The 22,624-nt window shown below is 41.0% G+C and overlaps 1 protein-coding gene across 3 annotated transcripts in view; it reads left to right on the forward strand.

Annotated features, from left to right (window-relative positions):
- The window catches only part of PDE4B (phosphodiesterase 4B), a 669,313-nt gene that overhangs the window by 585,350 nt on the left and 61,339 nt on the right, over window positions 1–22,624 (forward strand). The window contains exon 1 of one of the 3 annotated variants that reach the window (XM_086390412.1): window positions 13,814–13,985. The exons of the other annotated variants lie outside the window; for them this stretch is intronic. The gene's annotated coding sequence lies outside the window, so the exon portion shown is untranslated. Of the gene's footprint in view, window positions 1–13,813; window positions 13,986–22,624 lie in introns of those variants that run through there. 3 annotated transcript variants of the gene reach the window in all.

A 22,624-nucleotide genomic window follows, 5' to 3' on the forward strand; every position in this document is an offset into this window, starting at 1 on the left:
TTAATGCTTTCTGCTTAACCAAATCCTATCCATCCTTTGTGGAAGAAGTTCTCAAATAGGGTAGAGGGATTATATTAGAACCATCTGGAGAGCCTTTTGACATTAAACATAGTGCTTATCAACCACCATAAATTCTGACTGGCCCAGCGAGGAGGGGGAGAGGGCTTAAGAATATATAGCTTAAGAATGTTCCTAAGCTTATTCAAGTGATATGCACCCTCCCCAAAACCACTGTTCAATGGCATTTCTAAAATCCCACTTCCTCCAAGAAGCCTTCCTTAACCACTTTAGCCCACCCAGCTTTCTTCTTTTGGAGCCCATTAGTCCTCTTTTGGCAGCCCACGCCAATACTCTTGCCTGGAAAATCCATGGATGGAGGAGCCTGGTGGGCTGCAGTCCATGGGGTCGCGACTGAGCGACTTCACTTTCATTTTTCACTTTCCTGCATTGGAGAAGGAAATGGCAACCCACTCCAGTGTTCTTGCCTGGAGAATCCCAGGGATGGGGGAGCCTGGTGGGCTGCCGTCTATGGGGTCGCACAGAGTCGGACACCACTGAAGCGACTTAGTGGCAGCAGCAGCAGCGGTCCTCTTTGACCAAAAAATTCATTTTTAGCACTTACTGTATTTTTGTTTTTTGTTTAAGCATTTCATACACCTGCTATGATTGTCGTGCTGCTGCTAAGTCACTTCAGTCGTGTCCGACTCTGTGCGACCCCATAGATGGCAGCCCAACAGGTTCCCCCATCCCTGGGATTCTCCAGGCAAGAACACCAGAGGGGGTTGCCATTTCCTTCTCCAATGCATGAAAGTGAAAAGTGAAAGGGGAAGTCGCTCAGTCGTGTCCAACTCTTTGTGACCCCGTGGACTGCAGCCTACCAGGCTCCTCCATCCAAGGGATTTTCCAGGCAAGAGTACTGGAGTGGGGTGCCATTGCCTTCTCCGATGATTGTCCTAGGTGCTGGATTATAGCAGTGAACGGGATAGTAAAGACCCTTCTCTCTGAAGATTACAGTCTAGTGACAGAGAGAGGCAATCATCATGTGCCCAGAAGAGTGGAGAAGATACTTTCAGATAACAGAAAGAAAACAAGCTAATGGGATAAACAGTGATCAGAGAGGGCAACTGGAAGGATAAGAAGGTACTGTGTTTGACAGGAGAGTCAAAGGGTTTTACAGCATCTATAACTGAACTCAAATCTGAGTGTAGTGACCTCAGGGAAGGGAATTATAAGCCAAGGGAACAGCACAATTTTATCTTTCCTTTCTCTGAAAATACTATTGAATGTATAATTTTAGAGTAGTCAGCCTCAGAGATAGTTAAGAACAGTTCCCTCATTTGGGCTGCCAAATAAAATGCAGGATGCCAGCTAAAACTGAATTTCATATAAATAACAAATAATTCTTTAGTATAAGAACTAAAAGATTACTTGTCTGAAATTGAAATTTAACTGGCTGTCTTTGTTTTGGGGTTTCTTTTCTTTTTTTTTTTGTTTAAATTAGACACTTCTACATTTTACTCATAAGAAAAGTAATCCAGGGCAATTTATGTTTGATATTATCCAGTTGGAGCCGAGTTGGAACAAACTCTGAATCTAAAGCAGAAGCAATTCAATTTGATGGTGATATGTTAGAAAATCTTACATTGTTTCATGATTGTCTCCTTAGGTAGTAATTTGTCTCCCCCACTACTCCTTAAAAGCATGTTTCCTGTGATTTTTATTTTTTTGTCATACACTAAGTGCAATATTAGATACTTAATTCATTCTTTTATCCCCCTTCTGTTGTGAGCCTGCAATAGAAATACTGATCTGAATGCAAAGGAGACATGGCCTCTGCTCTACAGACAATAGGAAAAATAAGTTTATATAAGTTACTTTTAATCAGCTATAAATATGATTAAGGGTCACCAAGAATGTGATGTCGGTGCCATCTGAGCAGGCAGAGAGGGCTTCCAGATGTGTGATTCAAGGAAGACTTAAAGTAGAAGGTAACATCTGACTTGGGGCTTGATTGATGGCAAGGATTTCAATTAGGGATTACAGAGAACATCGTCTAGGCAGAGAAAACAGCACAAACCAAGACAGAGTGGTGAAAATAACAGTACTTATTTGGGGAACAAATCAATCTCTGTGTTTGCAACTGAGATTAGGTAAAGGAGAAGAGTAGGTGATGTTAGACTTGGGTTATAAAGAACTGAACATCAAATAAAGGTATTTGGATGTATTAGAAAAATCATGGGAGTCATTAGAGATGTTTGAGCTGGCATTTGATGTAATAAGAGCCATATATGAAGAAAATCTATCTTTTGATGGTATAAAACATGGAGACCAGTGAGAAAGTGACTGCAAAATGGTTGGTTAAATGAGGGCTTGACTATAATTTATAATGAGAGAAAGGAAAAGATGGGACTAGATGCAATAGATATTTTTGAGGTAGAACTCACTGAACTGCCAACTGGTGGGTTATAGAAATTAAGAAAAAAGGACGCCTGGGAGATAAAGCTGAGATTTTAAGGTGGTACCATTAATAAAATAGAAGTCAGGGAAAAGGGCGGATTGTAGGTAGGAAGAAGACAATGGCTTTATCTTTTTAAACATTGCATTATAGAACTTCACACCTATGAAAGTCATTATGATTATGTCCAATGCCTTTGTCTCACTGAGAAGAAAATCCAGTAAGAATAAATAACTTGCCTATGATTGCTCTGTAGGTTAGCAAAATAACCAGTTTGGGAAATCAAATGCCCTGAACAGTGTTTATTCCATAAAATGACCTATTTTATGATAAGTCTGAGTTTGTAGAAGTAGAATAATAATGTGGTAAGTTGCATTAGTCAATTGGAGATGTAGATGTGGCACTTCAATAAAAGATCAGGGCCAAAAATTTGGGAGCTATCAAAATGAAAATAACATTTAAAGACGTGGAAGTAACTGGGATCACCAAAGGAGAGATTAGAGTTGCTAAGTTAAGTGTGGCATGTCCATGGATACTAAGGAGTACCCACTAAATTTCACATTTAGGGGGCCACTGGTTCTTGAGAGAGAGGGAACACAGTTGCCATTGAAAGAGAGTAGAAGCAGGACTACGAACATTGAAGTTCGATGGACTGGTGAGGAAGTGGAACTAGAACTTAAAGTTATTTCTCTGGAAGGTGGCAATAAAAGAAAGTTGGGATAATGTTGAAACAGGACCTAAAGAGAAACTTTTATGTTGTTGTAGGATGAGCGAAACATATATGATCGTGTAGGTAAAAACAGTGAACGTCATGAATAACAAATGCTAAAGGGGTAAATGAGTGAGGGTGTGACTGAAATTGGGCTGGCTCGGTGGTAAAAAATTCACCTGAAATGCAGGAGACGTGGCTTCGATCCCTAGGTGAAGAAGATCCACTGGAGAAGGAAATGGCAACCCACTACAGTATTCTTGCCTAGGAAATCCCATGGACAAGAGCCTGACGGGCTACAGTTCATGGGGTCACAAAAAAGTTGGACATGATTTAGCGACTAAACAACAACAACAAAACAACAACACATAACTGAAATCAGCAAGGTCCTGGGTGGGCTGGGGGTGGAAATTGAGATGGAAAAGAAAAACAAAGCAAAATGAGGAGGGACACTAAAATGGATAGGTAAACATGAAGATAAAGAAGCCTCCTGAGGCATAAAAGGGGTGAAGCTGTGGAATTCAAATTGACCTTTATCTTACCAGTGAAGTAGGAAATTGGATCTTTGGTAAAAGTGAGAGGGTAGATAGATCTGGGAGTGGAAATTTGTGAGCAGTGGGAATGTTTTCATATAAAACTATGGGAAATCGGTAGGGAGATGATAAAACTGCACTTAGAACCCTGCTGAGATTAGAGTAAGGCATTTGTGGTAGATTTAATTAACCTAGGGTGATGCTTTTCAGCTATAGCAGAAGAGAAAATATAAACAATGGGAATTTCCCAGGAATTCCCAGGTAGTGGGGAATACTGTTGTTTTATTTATTACTGTTGATGGGATTCATGTTAGATGAAGATTCAAGCAGACTGGGCAGGGTGGGGATAAGTGAAGGGCAAAGGTCAGATTTCCAGGATTGCCTTTATACTAGGATTTCTAATTGCTTTTGCACACATTATTTCATCTAATCCTCATTATGAGTAATCATAACCTTTTGAAGCAACTTTATGAAGCAACCTTTATTTCCCCAGTTTTACAGGTAGAAATCCTTAAAGTCACACTGAACAAGCAACTGCTCAAAGATTCACAGTTGTAAATGTCAGAACCTTTTCTTCTTCAAGCCATGTTGGCTTTGCTCTCTTAGCCATGAAAAAATACAAAACTGGGCAGATAAGGTTGAGGTTAGTTGAGGAATTTCAGAATTAAATGTAGAACACTGCCCACTGAGAAGTTCCAAAGGGAAATAGAGTATTAGTCGCTCAGTCGTGTCCAACTCTTTACAACCCTATGAACTATAGCCCACCAGGCTCCACGGTCCATGGGATTTCCCAGGCAAAAATACTGGAGTGAGTTGCCATTCCCTTCAAGTGGTCTTCCCCACCCAGGGATCTAACCTGAGTCTCCTGCATTGAAGACAGATGATTTATGCTCTGAGCCACAAGGGAAACAGACGTGATGGAAAAAACAAGATGATAGTGATAGGTGTCAAGGCCCAAGAAGTTTGAGAGTTATTTTTCCCCAGAAACATTTTATTGAAATGCAATAAAAGTGCACACATCACAGGTGTAGAAGTCAGTGAATTTTTATAAAATTAATATACCCATGCAGTCAGTATCCACAACAAGAAAAGCATCATTGTCAGCCCCACAAAAGGGCTCTCTCAAATCCCCTCCTAGTCACAACCCCCCTCAAGGTAAGCACTATCTTGACTTCCAACATCACAGATTCATTTTTCCCTCTTGTGAACTTTATATAAATTACCTCATATTTTTATGTGCTTTTTAATATTTTATTTCTGTTGTTTGACATTTACATTTATGAGATTCATCCCTGTTGTTTCACTTGGAAATTGCTCTGATAAACACCATCAGTTCAGTTCAGTTCAGTCGCTCAGTCGTGTCCGACTCTTTGCGACCCCATGAATCGCAGCACGCCAGGCCTCCCTGTCCATCACCAACTCCTGGAGTTCACCCAGACTCACGTCCATCGAGTCAGTGATGCCATCTAGCCATCTCATCCTCTGTCGTCCCCTTCTCCTCCTGCCTCCAATCCCTCCCAGCATCAGAGTCTTTTCCAAGGAGTCAACTCTTTCCATGAGGTGGCCAAAGTACTGGAGTTTCAGCCTTAGCATCATTCCTTCCAAAGAAATGCCAGGGCTGATCTCCTTCAGAATGGACTGGTTGGATCTCCTTGCTGTCCAAGGGACTCTCAAGAGTCTTCTCCAACACCACAGCTCAAAAGCATCAATTCTTTGGCGCTCAGCTTTCATCACAGTCCAACTCTCATATCCATACATGACCACAGGAAAAACCATAGCCTTGACTAGATGGACCTTTGTTGGCAAAGTAATGTCTCTGCTTCTGAATATGCTATCTAGGTTGGTCATAACTTTCCTTCCAAGGAGTAAGTGTCTTTTAATTTCATGTCTGCAGTCACCATCTGCAGTGATTTTGGAGCCCAAAAAAATAAAGTCTGACACTGTTTCCACTGTTTCCCCATCTATTTCCCATGAAGTGATGGGACCAGATGCCATGATCTTCGTTTTTTGAATGTTGAGCTTTAAGCCAACTTTTTCACTCTCCACTTTCATCAAGAAACTTTTTAGTTCCTCTTCACTTTCTGCCATAAAGGTGGTGTCATCTGCATATCTGAGGTTATTGATATTTCTCCCATACAACCTTGCAAACCTTGTACCACCTTCTCTAGCAGTCAGAGAGTCTGATTATGTAAGACAGAGAAACAAAACATTATTAATCTTTCTTTTCTTTTTCTTAATTACTTATTTTAATTGGAGGCTAATTACATTACAACACTGTAGTGTTTTTGCCATACATTGACATGAATCAGCCATGGGTGTACATGTGTTCCCCCCTCCCACATCCCTCCGCATCCCATCCCTCAGGGTCATCCCAGTGCACCAGCCCTGAGCACCCTGTCTCATGCATCAAACCTGGACTGGTGATACATTTCACATATGGTAATATACATGTTTCAATGCTATTCTCTCAAATCATCTCACTCTCACCTTCTCCCACAGAGTCCAAAAGTCTGTTCTTTACATCTGTGTCTCTTTTGCTGTCTCGCATACAGGGTTATCGTTACCTTCTTTCTAAATTCCATATATATGTGTTAGTATACTGTATTAGGCTCAGTGAACTCAAAGATTGTTTTTTAAATCTCTATTTTCCTAGCACCACATATGTGTATGTGTGTGTGTGTGTGCAAAGAATAAGTTAAGCCCAAACCCCAAATAATATTTTTTAAATTATTTATTTTACTTTACAATATTGTATTGGTTTTGCCATACATTGACTTGAATCTGCCATGAGTGCACATGTGTTCCCCATCCTGAACCTCCCTCCCACCTCCCTCCCCATCCCATCCCTCTGGGTCATCCCAGTGCACCAGCCCCAAGCACCCTGTATCATGCATCAAACCTGGACTGGCGATTTGTTTCACATATGATATTTTACATGTTTCAATGCCATTCTCCCCTATCATCCTGCCCTCGCCCTCTCCCACAGAGTCCAAAAGACTGTTCAATACATCTGTGTCTCTTTTGCTGTTTCGCATACAGGGTTATTGTTACCTTCTTTCTAAATTCCATATATATGCGTTAGTATACTGTATTGGTGTTTTTCTTTCTGGCTTACTTCACTCTATATAATAGGCTCCAGTTTCATCCACCTCATTAAAACTGATTCAAGTGTATTTTTTTAATGGCTGAGTAATATTCCATTGTGTATATGTACCACAGCTTTCTTATCCATTCATCTGCTGATGGACGTCTAGGTTGCTTCCATGTCCTGGATATTATAAACAGTGCTGCGATGAACATTGGGGTACACGTGTCTCTTTCGATTCTGGTTTCTGTATGCCCAGCAGTGGGATTGCTGGGTCGTATGGGAAGGAGATCCAACCAGTCATTCTAAAGGAGATCAGCCCTGGGATTTCTTTGGAAGGAATGATACTAAAGCTGAAACTCCAGTACTTTGGCCACCTCATGCGAAGAGTTGACTCATTGGAAAAGACTCTGATGCTGGGAGGGATTGGGGGCAGGAGGAGAAGGGGACGACAGAGGATGAGATGGCTAGATGGCATCACTGACTCGATGGACATGAGTCTGAGTGAACTTCAGGAGTTGGTGATGGACAAGGAGGCCTGGCGTGCTGCGATTCATGGGGTCGCAAAGAGTTGGACACGACTGAGCGACTGAACTGACTGACTGACTGGCTGATGGGAATTCTGTTTCCAGTTTTTTAAGGAATCTCCACACTGTTCTCCATAGTGGCTGTACTAGTTTGCATTCCCACCAACAGTGTAAGAGGGTTCCCTTTTCTCTGCACCCTCCCTGGCATTTATTGTTTGTAGACTTTTTGATAGCAGCCATTCTGACCAGCATGAGATGGTACCTCATTGTGGTTTTGATTTGCATTTCTCTGATAATGAGTGATGTTGAGCATCTTTTCATGTGTTTGTTAGCCATCTGTATGTCTTCTTTGGAGAAATGTCTATTTAGTTCTTTGGCCCTTTTTTTGATTGGGTCGTTTATTTTTCTGGAATTGAGCTGCATGAACAGTTTGTATATTTTTGAGATTAATTCTTTGTCAGTTTCATCATTTGCTATTGTCTCCCATTCTGAAGGCTGTCTCTTTACCTTGCTTATAGTTTCCTTTGTTGTACAAAAGCTTTTAATTTTAATTAGGTCCCATTTGTTCATTTTTTATTTTATTTCCATTACTCTGGGAGGTGGGTCAAAGAGGATCCTGCTGTGATTTATGTCAGAGTGTTTTGCCTATGTTTTCTTCTAGGAGTTTTATAGTTTCTGGTCTTACATTTAGATCTTTAATCCATTTTGAGTTTATTTTTGTGTATGATGTTAGAAAGTGTTCTAGTTTCATTCTTTTAAAAGTGGTTGACTAGTTTTCCCAACACCACTTGTTAAAGAGATTTTCTTTTCTTCATTGTGTACTCTGCCTCCTTTGTCATAGATAAGGTTTCCATAGGTGTGTGGATTTATCTCTGGGCTTTCTATTTTGTTCCATTGATCTATATTTCTGTCTTGTGCCAGTACCATACTGTCTTAATGACTGTGGCTTTGTAGTATAGTCTGAAGTCAGGCAGGCTGATTCCTCCCATTCCATTTTTCTTTCTCAAGATTGCTTTGGCTCTTCGAGGTTTTTTGTATTTCCATACAAATTGTGAAAATATTTGTTCTAGTTCTGTGAAAAATACTGTTGGTAGCTTGATAGGGATTGCATTGAATCTATAGATTGCTTTGGGTAGTATACTCATTTTCACTTTATTGATTTTTCTGATCTATGAACATGGTGTATTTCTCCATCTATTTGTGTCATCTTTGATTTCTTTCATCAGTGTTTTATAGTTTTCTATATATAGGTCTTTTGTTTCTTTAGGTAGATTTATCCTAAGTATTTTATTCTTTTCATCGCAATGGTGAATGGACTTGTTTCCTCAAATTCTCTTTCTGTTTTCTCATTGTTAGTGTATAGGAATGCAAGGGATTTCTGTGTGTTAATTTTGTATCTTACAACTTTACTGTATTCATTGATTAGCTCTAGTAATTTTCTGGTGGTGTCTTTAGGATTTTCTAAGTAGTGGATCATGTCATCTGCAAACAGAGAAAGTTTTACTTCTTATTTTCCAGTCTGGATTCCTTTTATGATAGTGGGCATACTTGTCTTATTCAGGACTTTAGAGGAAATGCTTTCAATTTTTCACCATTGAGGATAATGTTTGCTGTGGTATGTTTATTATATATGGCTTTTATTATGTTGAGGTATGTTCCTTCTATGCCTGCTTTCTGGAGGGTTTTCATCATAAGTGGATGTTGAATTTTGTCAAAGGCTTTCTCTGCAGTTATTGATATAATCATATGGGTTTTATCTTTCAATTTGTTAATGTGGTGTATCACATAGATTGATTTGCAAATGTTGAAGAATCCTTGCATCCCTGGGATAAAGCCCACTTGGTCATGATGTATGATCTTTGTAATATACTGTTGGATTCTGTTTGCTAGAATTTTGTTAAGGATTTTTGCCTCTATGTTCATCAGTGATATTGGCCTGTAGTTTTCTTTTTTTGTGGCATCTTTGTCTGGTTTTGGTATTAGGGTGATGGTGGCCTCATAGAATGAGTTTGGCAGTTTACCTTCCTCTGCAATTTTCTGGAAGAGTTTGAGTAGGATAGGTGTTAGGTCTTCTCTAAATCTTTGGTAAAATTCACCTGTGAAGCCATCTGATCCTGGGCTTTTGTTTGCTGGAAGATTTCTGATTACAGTTTCAATTTTCATGGTTGTGATGGGTCTGTTAAGATTTTCTATTTCTTCCTGGCTCAGTTTTGGAAGGTTATGCTTTTCTAAGAATTTGTCCATTTCTTCCAAGTTGTCCATTTTATTGCCATATAGTTGCTGATAGTAGTCTCTTATGATCCTTTGTGTTTCTGTGTTGTCTGTTGTGATTTCTCCATTTTCATTTCTAATTTTGTTGATTTGATTCTTCTCTCTTTTTTTCTTGATGAGTCTGGCTAATGGTTTGTCTATTTTATCTTCTCAAAGAACCAGCTTTTAGTTTTGTTGATTTTTGCTATAGTCTCCTTTGTTTCTTTTTCATTTATTTCTGCCATAATTTTTATGATTTTTTTCCTTCTACTAACCCTGGGGTTCTTCATTTCTTCCTTTTCTAGTTGCTTTAGGTGTAAAGTTAGGTTATTTTTTTAATTTTTCTCTTGTTTCTTGAGGTAAGCTTGTATTGCTATGAACCTTCCCCTTAGCATTGCTTTTACTGAATCCCATAGGTTTTGGGTTTTCATGTTTTCATTCGTTTCTATGCATATTTTTGATTTCTTTTTTTATTTATTCTGTGATTTGTCAGTTATTCAGAAGTGTGTTGTTTAGCCTTCATACATTTGTATTTTTAATAGTTTTTTTTTTCCTGTAGTTGACATCTAATATTACTGCATTGTGATCAGAAAAGATGCTTGAGATGATTTCAATTTTTTTGAATTTACCAAGGCTAGATTTATGGCCCAGGATGTGATCTATCCTGGAGAATGTTCTGTGTGGACTTGAGAAAAAGGTGAAATTCATTGTTTTGGGGTGAAATACCCTATAGATATCAATTAGGTCTAACTTGTCTATTGTATTATTTAAAGTTTGTGTTTCCTTGATAATTTTCTGTTTGGTTGATCTATCCATAGGTGTGAGTGGGGTATTAAAGTCTCCCACTATTATTGCATTACTGTTAATTTCCCCTTTCATACTTGTTAGCATTTGCCTTACATATTGTGATGCTATGTTGGGTGCATATATATTTATAATTGTTATATCTTCTTCTTGGATTGATCTTTTGATCATTATGTAGTGTCCTTCTTTGTCTCTTTTCATGGCCTTTATTTCAAAGTCTATTTTCTCTGATATGAGTGTTGCTACTCCTGCTTTTTTTTGGTCTCCATTTGCATGAAATACCTTTTTCCAGCCCTTCACTTCAGTCTGTATGTGTCCCTTGTTTTGAGGTGGGTCTCTTGTAGACAGCATATATAGGGGTCTTCTTTTTGTATCTATTCAGCCAGTCTTTGTCTTTTGGTTAGGGCATTCAACCCATTTACACTTAGGGTAATTATTGGTAAGTATAATCCCATTGCCATTTACTTTGTTGTTTTGTGTTCGAGTTTATAAACCCTTTCTGTGTTTCCTGTCTAGAGAAGATCCTTTTGCATTTGTTGAAGAGCTGGTTTGGTGGTGCTGAATTCTCTGTTTTTGCTTCTCTGTAAAGCTTTTGATTTCTCCTTCATATGTGAATGAGATCCTTGCTAGGTATAGTAATCTGGGTTGTACATTTTTCTCTTTCATCACTTTAAATATGTCCTGCAATTCCCTTCTGGCCTTAAGAGTTTCTATTGAAAGATTGGCTTTTATCCTTATGGGAAGTCCCTTGTGTGTTATTTGTTGCTTTTCCCTTGCTGCTTTTAATATTTGTTCTTTGTGTTTGATCTTTGTTAATTTGATTAATATGCATCTTGGGCTGTTTTGCCTTGGGTTTATCCTGTTTGGGACCCTCTGGGTTTCTTGGACTTGGGTGGCCATTTCCTTCCCCATTTTAGGGAAGTTTTCAACTATTATCTCCTCAAGTATTTTCTCATGGCCTTTCTTTTTGTCTTCTTTTTCTGGGACTCCTATGATTCGAATGTTGGGACATTTAACATTGTCCCAGAGGTCTCTGAGGTTGTCCTCATTTCTTTTAATTCTTTTTTCATTTTTCCTTTCTGCTTCATTTATTTCCACTATTCTATCTTCCACCTCACTTATCCTATCTTCTGTCTCAGTTATTCTACTATTGGTTCCATCCAGAGTGCTTTTGATCTCAGTTATTGCATTATTCATTATTGATTGACTCTTTTTTATTTCTTCTAGGTCCTTGTTAAACATTTCTTGCATCTTCTTAATCTTTGTCTCTAATCTATGCATCTGTAACTCCATTTTGTTTTCAAGATTTTGGATCATCTTTACTATCATTATTCTGAATTCTTTTTCAGGTAGACTCCCTATCTCCTCCTCTTTTGTTTGATTTGGTGGGCATTTATCATGTTCCTTTACCTGCTGAATATTTCTCTGCCTTTTCATTTTGTTTAGATTGCTCTGTTTGTGGTGGCCTTTCGGTTCTCTGGAAGTTTGTGGTTCCTCTTTATTGTGGAGGTTGCTCCCTGTGGGTGGGGTTGGACAAGTGGCTTGTCAAGGTTTCCTGATTAGGGAAGCTTATGTTGGTGTTCTGGTGGGTGGCATTGGATCCTTTCTCTCTGGAGTGCAATGAAGTGTCCAGTAGTGAGTTTTGAGGTGTCTATGGGTTTGGTGTGACTTTGGGCAGCCTGTATTTTAATGCTCAGGGCTATGTTCCTGAGTTGCTGGAGAATTAGCATGGTGTGTCTTACTCTGAAACTTGTTGGCTCTTGGGTGGAGCTTGGTTTCAGTGTAGGTATGGAGGCTTTTGGATGAGCTCTTGTCAATTAATGCTCCCTAGAGTCAGTTTGGAGAAGGCAATGGCACCCCACTCCAGTACTTTTGCCTGGAAAATCCCATGGACGGAGCCTGGTAGGCTGCAGTCCATGGGGTCGCTAGAGTTGGACACGACTGAGCAACTTCACTTTCACTTTTCACTTTCATGCATTGGAGAAGGAAATGGCAACCCACTCCAGTGTTCTTGCCTGGAGAATCCCAGGGGTGGGGAAGCCTGGTGGGCTGCTGTCTATGGGGTCACACAGAGTCAGACACGACTGAAGCAACTTAGCAGCAGCAGCAGGAGTCAATTCTCTGGTGTGTCTTGCTCTGAAACTTGTTGGCTCTTGAGTGGAGCTTGGTTTCAGTGTAGGCATGGAGGCTTTTGGATGAGCTCTTGTTGATTAATGCTCCCTGGAGTCAGGAGTTCTCTGATGTTCTCAAGTTTTGGATTTAAGCCTCCTGCCTGTGGCTTTCAGTCTTATTCTTACAGTAGCCTCAAGACTTCTCCATCCATACAGCACTGATGATAAAACATCTAGGTTAACGGTGAAAAGATTCTCTACAGCGAGGGACACCCAGAGAGGTTCACAGAGTTACATGAGAAGAGAAGAGGGAGGAGGGAGATAGAGGTGACCAGGAGGAGAACAGGGAAAATCAAAAGGAGAGAGACCAGTCTAGCCAGTAATCAATTTTCTATGTGTTCTCCACAGTCTGAAACACCCAGAGAGGTTCACGGAGTTACATAAAGAAGAGAAGAGGGAGAAGGGAGATAGAGGTGACCAGGAGGAGGAGAGGGGCAGTCAAAAGGGGAAAGACCAATCTAGACAATAATCAGTTCCCTAAGTGTTCTCCACTGCCTGGAACACCCAGAGAGATTCACACAGAATCTTTAGTAGAGAAGAGAAGGGGAAGGGAGGAGATGGAGGTGACCTAGGGGAGAAAAGGGAGAGTCAAAAGGCGAGAGAGCAATCAAGTCAGTAATCACACCACTTCTTTCAAAGAGAATGGGCTGCCTTTCTGGGTGCCCAGTGTCCGCTAGCGTTCAGAAGTTGTTTTGTGGAAGTTGCTCAGCATTCAGATGATCTTTTGATGAATTTGTGGGGGAGAAAGTAGTTTCCCTCTCCTATTCTTAGGGCCGCCTCTTTTTACCTTTCTCTTCTATGTACTTTCTTGGGGTATACAGTTGAGAAGACTTGATAGATATGTATCTGATATAGACAAAGTCTTGCTAAATTGCATTTAGATGTGATTTGTATAAAATATATAAGAAAGTTCTTAATGATCTATTCCATAGCACTGCATACAGTCTTATCCTCAGAAAAGCAGGCTCAAAATGTTCTATGAAATTTATATAAACATTGTCAACTCAGTAAAGAGGATAGGGTTCAATGAGTGTACTGGCATTTTGAAAGAAAAAAAGATGTATTATTGTGACAGTTGGGATTCACTGGACTATTCTTAGTTGTTTGGAAATTACTTACACTGAGTCCTGGAAGAAGATTTAAGGAAACACCAGTTGCCATTTGGTCGTTTCTCTCCGGGAAGGCCCTACGTTAGCCATGCTGCAATCCAAATATAAATAACTGGATACATTTTAAGATACATGACACAATGTTCTGAAAAATAATGCCTCAGAAATTTAGATGAGTACATGATTAGCATGGCAAGGAGGTTTAAGAGAACTTCAAGTTACTCACTTCCCTTGAGACTCAGTTTCTTCTTCTATAAAATGGAAATAATGCTCCATCTCACTCTATGGCTTCCATGAGAATCAGATGATGGATTTATGAGAAAGCACTTTGCAAACTGTAAGGTGAGTATTTGGTATGATTTGTACAGGCTACTTTACAGACTTTTCAGTTGCTCATTGCACACTAAAGAGAAGGAAGGATACCCAGATTGGAAGCATCACAGATTATCTAGCAGGGGGATGAAGAGCTATGCCTTTGGGGTCAGACAGTCCTGGGTGGGAGTATAGGCTCTGCCATGGACTGGTTGCCCTGTGGCCTCAGGCAAGTTATTTAACCTTCTCCACCCACAGATTCATTTCTAGAGTAGAGATAGTCACACTGCTTACCTTTGGCAATAAGAGTAGATAATTGTCAGCAAAACACTCCTTGTGGCACCTTACACATAGAATACACCCAGTAAATAGTCAGTTACTGTAATTTTATAACAACAGCATTATAATACTATAATACCTTCAAGTAGCTACTTGGTGCTATGGATATATACAGGGCATCTTAAAAATGTTGATCTCTTGGGGCACTGGTTTGTGGTTTCATTATTTAGAGGACCCTCTGCAAGGTTGAGAGTAGAGAACGGGCAGGGGACCAATGAGGCTGGTGGGCACTGGCAGGATTCAGGATTCAAAGGCACCTCCTATGGGATGGCTTCTGATGAGATCAACGGCTCTCTCCCTCTCCAGCCTACTGCTCCAGGTAAGCTCTTATCCTCTACTTCCTCATGAGTCAGAATAGTAGAATATCAGAGCTAGAAGAGGCCCTGGATATCATCTGTCTCAACACTGGATTTGCTACAGAAATGGAACTGAGAGGCTGAGGGGCTTACTGGATGAACTGGTGATAAAACTGGGACTGGAATCCAGATCTCCCTGCTCCCAGTTCAGAAGTCTTTTTTCTACCCTACACCACTCTTAAGAAGTGGTTTCACCTCCCCTCTCTCAGTGCAAATACAGGATTACCTCCTTCAGAGCTGGACCTGAATCTGATTCCTCATGAAATCCCCAGATAATGCTTTGCATGTGATAGTTGCTCAGAAAAAAATATTTTTAAATGGTATCAATTTTCTGGGATACTCTCTCCTAGTGTTCAGTTTTTAGAATCAGGGATCAAACTTAAAGATCATCTTTAAATGACCTGGTTCATTCCTCTCTGCTGCTATATATGCACATATCCACTTTCTAGGGAAAGTGTCCTTCTCTAATTCTTCTGGGCCTACAAGCCATCTTTCTTCGCTCTTTCACTGTTCTGGCATAGAGCTCTATGTTTGTGAGTACAGTGACATAGCACAGCAGAGTGGCCAAGACTGTGAGATGGGGAATTAAGACAGAACAGGGATCTGGCTACAAATTACAAGGTACTTAATGAGTCCCAGTCCATTCTAAAGGAGATCAGTCCTGGGTGTTCTTTGGAAGGAATGATGCCAAAGCTGAAAGACCAGTACTTTGGCCACCTCATGCAAAGAGTTGACTCATTGGAAAAGACTCTGGGATGGGATTGGGAGCAGGAGGAAAAGGGGACGACAGAGGATGAGATGGCTGGATGGCATCACAGACTCAATGGATGTGAGTCTGAGTGAACTCTGGGAGTTGGTGATGGACAGGGAGGCCTGGCATGCTGCGATTCATGGGGTCGCAAAGAGTCAGACACGACTGAGTGACTGAACTGAATGAGTCTAAAGTTATATTTCCTTCCCTGTAAAGTAAGGAAGATAATATCTACATCATACGATGTTAAATGTTAATCATACAGTACCTAGCACAGAGAGTACTCAATAAGTGTCTTAATTTTAGGTTGTATCAGTTTGCACAGTGACGTGTCTGCCTCCCTTGCCAAACTATGATCTTCTTCAGGTCCAGAACCTTCCTAGTTAACTTTATATCCATGGGGTCTTGGATAATGTTGTCTGGTACATAGTAAATACTCAGTGTTTCCAGAAAGTAGAGAGGAAGAGAAGGCAGGGAGGGAGGAGAGATTCTGAGATGCAGATGAACTCCCAGTCTAAGACACTGAAGACCTGGGTTCAGGCCCAACTCCTCCAGCTCCGAGCTGTGGAGTGTGAGCCCAGTCACTTAGTGCCTGTGAAATTCAGATCCTCCTCCACAAAATGGTATTTGTTGTTTGGTCGCTAAGTCCTATCCAACTCTTTTGCGACCCCATGAGCTGTAGCCCACCAGGCTCCTCTGTCCGTGGCATTTCCCAGGCAAGAATACTGAGAGGGTTTCTATTGGCTCCTCCAGGGGATCTTCCTGACCCAGGGATCGAACCCATGTCTCCTGCATTGGCAGACAGATACTTTACCACTGAGCTACCAGGGAATCCCCAGCTAAATGGAGGTTTGCTAATCCTCACTGCGTAGCATCCTTAAGTGGATCATTTGAGACCGTGTATGTGAGGATGTTTTGTACATTGAAATGTGCTTCTTGAATTTATGGTGAGAATTCGTATTGTTGTGAGATCTGCCTTCACTGTCTCCTGGATTTTACTATTAATCAGGTAGCCACTGGGCAAGGACCTGGCTATGGAGGAGAAGTCACTGTGTCAGCTGCTTGAGGAACTCTTTGCTTTCAGGATGTTTGCAGTGTGGAAGGGAGGTTAGAATCATGGCCTCCCCCATACCACGGAAGGCAGTTTGAGTGGGCTCTTGGGCAGAGGCCCTTGACCTCAGTTGACCTACCTCTTTGAGTGCCCAGCAGTGGTGGCTGTCTCTGAAATGACCCCTCCCAGCACTGCCAGGCCTGCCCGAGCTCGTCTTTGGCTTGCTGCCTCCTTTGTCAAATGCCACCGGCATCATGTTCTCATTTCCCTCATAACACACATTTCAGAGCAGCAAACTGTATTCCCTGTGACGTAAATGGTACAGTGGCATAGCAGAGGGCAAGGGGGTGGCCAGCTGCGGGCAGAATAGAAAGTCAGGGGCTGATGTCTGACAACCTACTTCCCCGCTCTGAGCCTGCATACAGGACCTGCTCTGGGACTTTCATCTACACCCTCACATACACAAGTTCTCTTTCCTGAGGTCTACATCCCCAAGTGTGTAAGTCTGGGAGCCCCCGGAGAAACACAAATCAAGGGATATTTTGTTATAATGCCTCTTATACAGAGAGCCATAAAGCCTGTTTGGTGTAAAAGAGGCTCCTTATTCTAGACACTCCCAGAAGCATTGCCTAATTTCCCCACATCCAAATCCAGATTTCTTTAACCTTCCCTTTTCTTTTGAATGAGGCATTGAAATGATTGTTATACCTGAGTTCTTAACTCTGGAAGCTGGAGAGTTTCTCCACAGTGTTCAGAAGGTTTAGCTCACGTGCATATTGTATTAGTTATCGACGGCCTTTGTAAGAAATTTCACAAACTTCATAGCTTAAAAGGTTTTAGCAGGGATGTGTTCCTCTCTGGAATCTCTAGGGGAAAATCCATCTTCTTGCCTTTTCCAGCTTCTAGAGGCTGCCTGCATTCCTTGGCTCCTGGCCCTCTTCCATATTCAAAGCCAGAAGTGGTCAGTTGAATATTTCTCACATTCCATCATTCGGACACTGACTCATCTGTCTTCCTCTCCCACATTTAAGAACCCTTATACGTTAGGCCCACCTAGATAACCCTAAAATAATATTTTTATTTTAGGGTTAACTCGTTAGCAGTGTGTGTGCTCCATCATGTCCGACTCTTTGTGACTCCATCGACTGTAGCCTGCCAGGCTCTTCTGCCCATGGAATTTTCCAGGCAAAAATACTAGAGTGTGTTGCCATTTCCTAATCCAGGGCATCTTCCCAACCCAGGGATTGACCCATGTCTCTTGCATCTCCTGCATTGACAGGTGGATTCTTTACAACCGTGCCACCTGAGAAGCCCATTAGCAACTTTATTTTCATCAAGAACCTTAATCCTCTTTTGCCTGGTAGTATAGTATATTTGTAGGTTGCAAGGATTAAGATGCATGCCTTTGTTCTTTCTCCCATAGGTGATGTCAGTATCTCAGGATGTCTCTGCAGTAATGATTGGCAAATATGGCCCTTGGGATGGATACTTGTTTTTGCAAATAAAGGTTCATTGGAACACAGTCACATGCATCTGTTTTTGTATTATCTGTGACTGTTTTCATGCATAAATAGCAGAGTCTAATATTTGCAACTCAGACCATGTGGCTCACAAGCCCAGAATAATTACTATCTGGTCCTTTTCAAAGTTTGTTGACTTTTGCTCTCTAACACTTCATATATCTCTTATGCTAACTATAACTCTAGAGAATATCACACAGGGCCCTTGTGGATGTTTTCTCCATGTTTTTCACTTCCCTACCCCCTATACTGGAGAAGGAAATGGCAACCTACTCCAGTGTTCTTGCCTGGAGAATCCCAGGGACGGGGGAGCCTGGTGGGCTGCCATCTATGGGGTCACACAGAGTTGGACACGACTGAAGCGACTTAGCAGCAGCAGCAGCAGCACCCCCTATACACATACTTTTAAAATTCCTAGCAGTGCTCTGCTTGCCTCTCCTGTTGTTCCCTCTCTCCCTTAATTATGATAAAACTACTAAACTCTTAAAGGAATGCCAAATACTGTATTGTACCATCTCTTTCCTTCGATTTATGCTATTCCTTTTGCTTATAAAGTATATTTCTTTCTTTTTCTATTTCTTGCCAGGCAAACTCCTATTCATCCTTTAAAACCTTGCCAAGGTATAGCTTCCTCCAGGAAGCCTTCTCTACTACTCCTACACAAGGAAAAGCAGTTACTCCTATTCTCAAAACATTCTTTCTTTTCTGTAAGTGCCTCAATGTCAGTGATTGCTCTGTTTACTCTTGTGGCATCCTCTGTGTCTAGCATGGGGACTGACATCTGTTATGTATCCACAAATACTAGTTTAATTGAATAGTACTTTAACTGTTGCCAGTCAGAGATGAGACACAGTAAAGTGGTAACAAGAGTTTCCGTAAAAATTCAAAACTGGTCCCTGCTGTTTCACAGAGGGAATGGCTGCATGATCTTGGAGATGTCAGTTCAATTCTCCTGGCTTCAGTTTCATCACCTATGAACCAAGGAGTTGGTTTAAATATGATGGGTCTCTTGGGCCTCTTCCAGTTTTAGTGGTCCTCTCTGTGGAGAACTTGGCCTTCTTCCTTGCAGATGTTGAGAAGAGAGAAATCTCCTGCTTTAGGCTTATGCCTTTCAGAACTAGAAATCACCCAAGACTTGTATGACTCTTAGCTTTGCTTTGACTGTGTTGCAACTGGGACCTGAGGAGATGGGGGAGGAGACAGTGGAGGAGAGCAAGGAGTTGGTGAGATAAACTAGTTGAATCTTATATTTGTTACTGGTCTTTCTCTAGGAATCAATTAGAAGATAGACACAAGCCCTGGAGAGTCATGGACAGGGAGTGTGTGCTCATAATCCCCAGCTCATAATGCTTGGCAGCAATCCATGCTTGGAGCTCAGTCCACACCCCAAGTCCTTACAATTATATGGGTATCACATGAAACTCCAAGCAGTCCAAATTAACATTTCCCCACCTACCCCAACTCCCTCATATCAGTCTCCCTCATATCAGTTCTGTTCTTATGTCCACTCCAAGACTAGAAACTATAGCTACACCTTCCTCTCCCTGGAACCTTTTGGACACCTTCCTCTTCCTGGTCATCTCTTACTGAGAATGACATACATTTTTGCCTTATTATGAATGGCATATATATATATATATATATATATATATTTTTTTTTTTTTTTGCTTTCCAGACGTTACTTAGAACTCATCTCTTCCATTCTGTTGTCACTACCTTTTCTAGCCTGTGTTGTTTTTAATTTATATCCCTACAGTTGGGTCTTCCTGGGATCCCTAACTCTAGCTACTTCCCACTGAGAGTCATCTTACATATTCCTGTTGGTCAAATTGTCCTAAATTCCCTCTTTCCTTGTGTTTCTCCCCTCCCCAAGAGCTTCCAGGAGTTCCTTGCTGCTCCTACATCAAGTCCAGAGTCCTCCACTTCACAGTCTGCTCCCCATTATTCTCTAACCATTTTTCTTCAACACCCCCTGCATTTCATTTTGAACTCCACATCTTTTCATCTACAATTACCTTTATTTGGCTTTTAACTCAGTTAAGTTCAGCACACTTCCGCAGACATATAAGCACCTGCTCTGTTCCAAGCACAAGCGTGCTTTAGCTTCCCCCACTCCCTGTTGGGTAATCCAGCCCACAGCCCACAGTGTGCCCTTGCTGGTTGCCTTCTGTGTCTGAACATCCCTGTTCCCCTTCAAGATCACACATTCCTTGAGGACAACAACAACCTGTCTTTTGCTTCTTTGTGCCCCAACTGGGGCCTATTATTGAGTTCAGACACTCAGGCCACCTCCCCAGCCTCATTCACCATTTCCCTGTTCTGTCATCTATACATTGATGGTAATGAAATCTACCTCACAAGCTTGTTTTGAAGATCAGAGATATTTTGTTCAGGCAGACTCTCAATTGATGTTGGCTCTGATTAACATTATCCTTATCCATCCTTCCCATGGTCCTCAGTTTTTGAAGCATAAGCTCTTGAGTATTTGCAGTTAGAGAAAGTAACCAAAGGAATTTTATCACAATGACTAGACTTAGAAACTGTTCTTGAGCCTAAGTCTTAATCAGAACATTCCACACTGAACTTATAAATTATAGTAGGCTATCACATTTCATTTTACTTGTTTATAAGGCAAGCATTTATTAAGTGCTTGCTGCTTACCAGCCTCTGTTCAAGGTTTGCCATTGGCAGTCTCAGTGGCCCTTTTTGTAGATGAGTCATTCTGTCTTCCTCATTTCAGACCCAGCCCTCTGTACATAAGAAGAAGTGTGGTATAGGAACATACAGCTTCACATTTTTGCTACAGGCTTGGTCCTGAGCTTTGGCCATGTGAAATTCACTCAATCCCCACCTCTCCAGTCCTTCTCCTGAGGCTGTAGTGCCAGGTGCCAGCTGGGGCCTTCTGTCTGCTGGCTGCCCGGGCTATTCAATTTCAGAAAAATAATTTCACATCCAAACTACAACTATTTGAAATTCATTCAAAGTATACCAGTATTTCATTCATTCAATAAATTCAATCAGTGAATAAATTCAATTCAGTAAATGTTTACTAAATGAAAGCAATCACTCAACAAGACTGATTTAATCTCAAAATGTCTGTTGTATGTTTCTGCAAATAAATTTTGTGGTATAATCTACTTTGTAAAAGATCAGTATTCCCTTGTTTACTATTTTGAATACTACTAGTTCTCATAATTCAAGGAAGCCTTTTAAACTAAATTACATGACAGTGTATGATAAATGCTAGAAGAACCACCAGAGCAGAAACAAAACAAACAACAGCAAACCTCAGCTAATAGGAAAACAACTTCAAAAAATTAATACTGGAGTCAATTACCTAGATTATCCCAGTTTTAAGACTGTTCAGAACCTGTGTTAAATGGATACATGTGTGAAACTTGCAAAGCAAGAGGCCAGAAATGTCAGAAGTGACATGGAAAACATCTACAGTCCTTGTTTGTAAGTGTGTGTCCAGGGGGAGATTGAGCCAATATTTTCTACCTTGCCTGCGCATTTATGTTGGCGGGATTTCCCTGGTAAATATTGGTTTTTACCAGACACTGAAATCTTTAATCACATTTAACAAACACTGCATTATACTGAGTTAGACACTCCATTAGAAAAGGAGGAATACGGAAACATAACTGATACTACAGTCTTCCAAGAGTGAAAGGAAAAAATTGGAATCAAGTAAAATTCTTTAGAGGTAGAAACGCCAAAAAAACCATTGCTGAAATACAACATTTTGTTTTTCTAAAGTCTGGAGCTGAGTTCAGTTAAGTGACGTAGTTTACAAACCAGGGGAAATTAGGGTAGGAACGGAAATACTGCTAAATTAGGAGAAATTGGTCAAAGGAAGGCAGGCTAGCTGTGACACACACAATGTTGGCTTCTTTCTCAGATTCTCAAACAATTCTTGTTTGCTACCATGTCGAGTTGGGTTGCCATGAAACCTTGTGCCTAATTTTATATTTGTGTGCTAGTCAGAAGTTCTGAATCTGTCACGTAAAGCAACTGCTTGTCTACCTGCAAACAAGGCTGCAAAAAAAGCATGCCTGCATGCACACTATAGACATACATACAACCCCAACCTCCCCCCTCCACACACATACACACAACCCCAGCCCCCAAAAGTCACTTAGTTCTATTCACTTTGTGCCTTCATTCACATCCAGTGGTTCTTATGGAATCATCCAAGAATCCATAAATCACCTAGGGAGCCTATGAGTCTCCCACTACATTCCTTCCTCCCATCCGCCCCACCTCTATACTTCCTAAATCCCCACCTCTCTCATCTCAGACACAACCCTGAACTGCCTAGATGTTTCTAAGGATGTCTTCAGGAGGATTTGTTGTTTTATCTCTGAAGCCTATGTTTATGTCTGCTTACTTAAGTCATTACGTCCTGCCTTTTAGGGCAGATGATGATAAGATTTGAAGGAAGCAGGGACCTGGGGAAATGAGTAGTCTGCCCCACTGAGGTAGCCTAAGGGAAATACTGTTTTTGTTTGTTTGTTTCCTTTTCCTTTTTTCCCCCTAAGTTTTCATCAGCTCACAGGAGAGACTGAAGAGGTGAGACTCCCAGGAAAATGAAAAACTCAGATAGGGTGGTTATCGCCAAAGGTGGCCAACGGTGGGGGTCACCTGAAGCA

The sequence above is a fragment of the Bos grunniens genome, chromosome 3, assembly GCF_055505025.1.
Source record: "Bos grunniens cultivar Pamir isolate PY7600 chromosome 3, Bosgru_T2T1.0, whole genome shotgun sequence".
Classification (NCBI taxonomy): domain Eukaryota; kingdom Metazoa; phylum Chordata; class Mammalia; order Artiodactyla; family Bovidae; genus Bos; species Bos grunniens.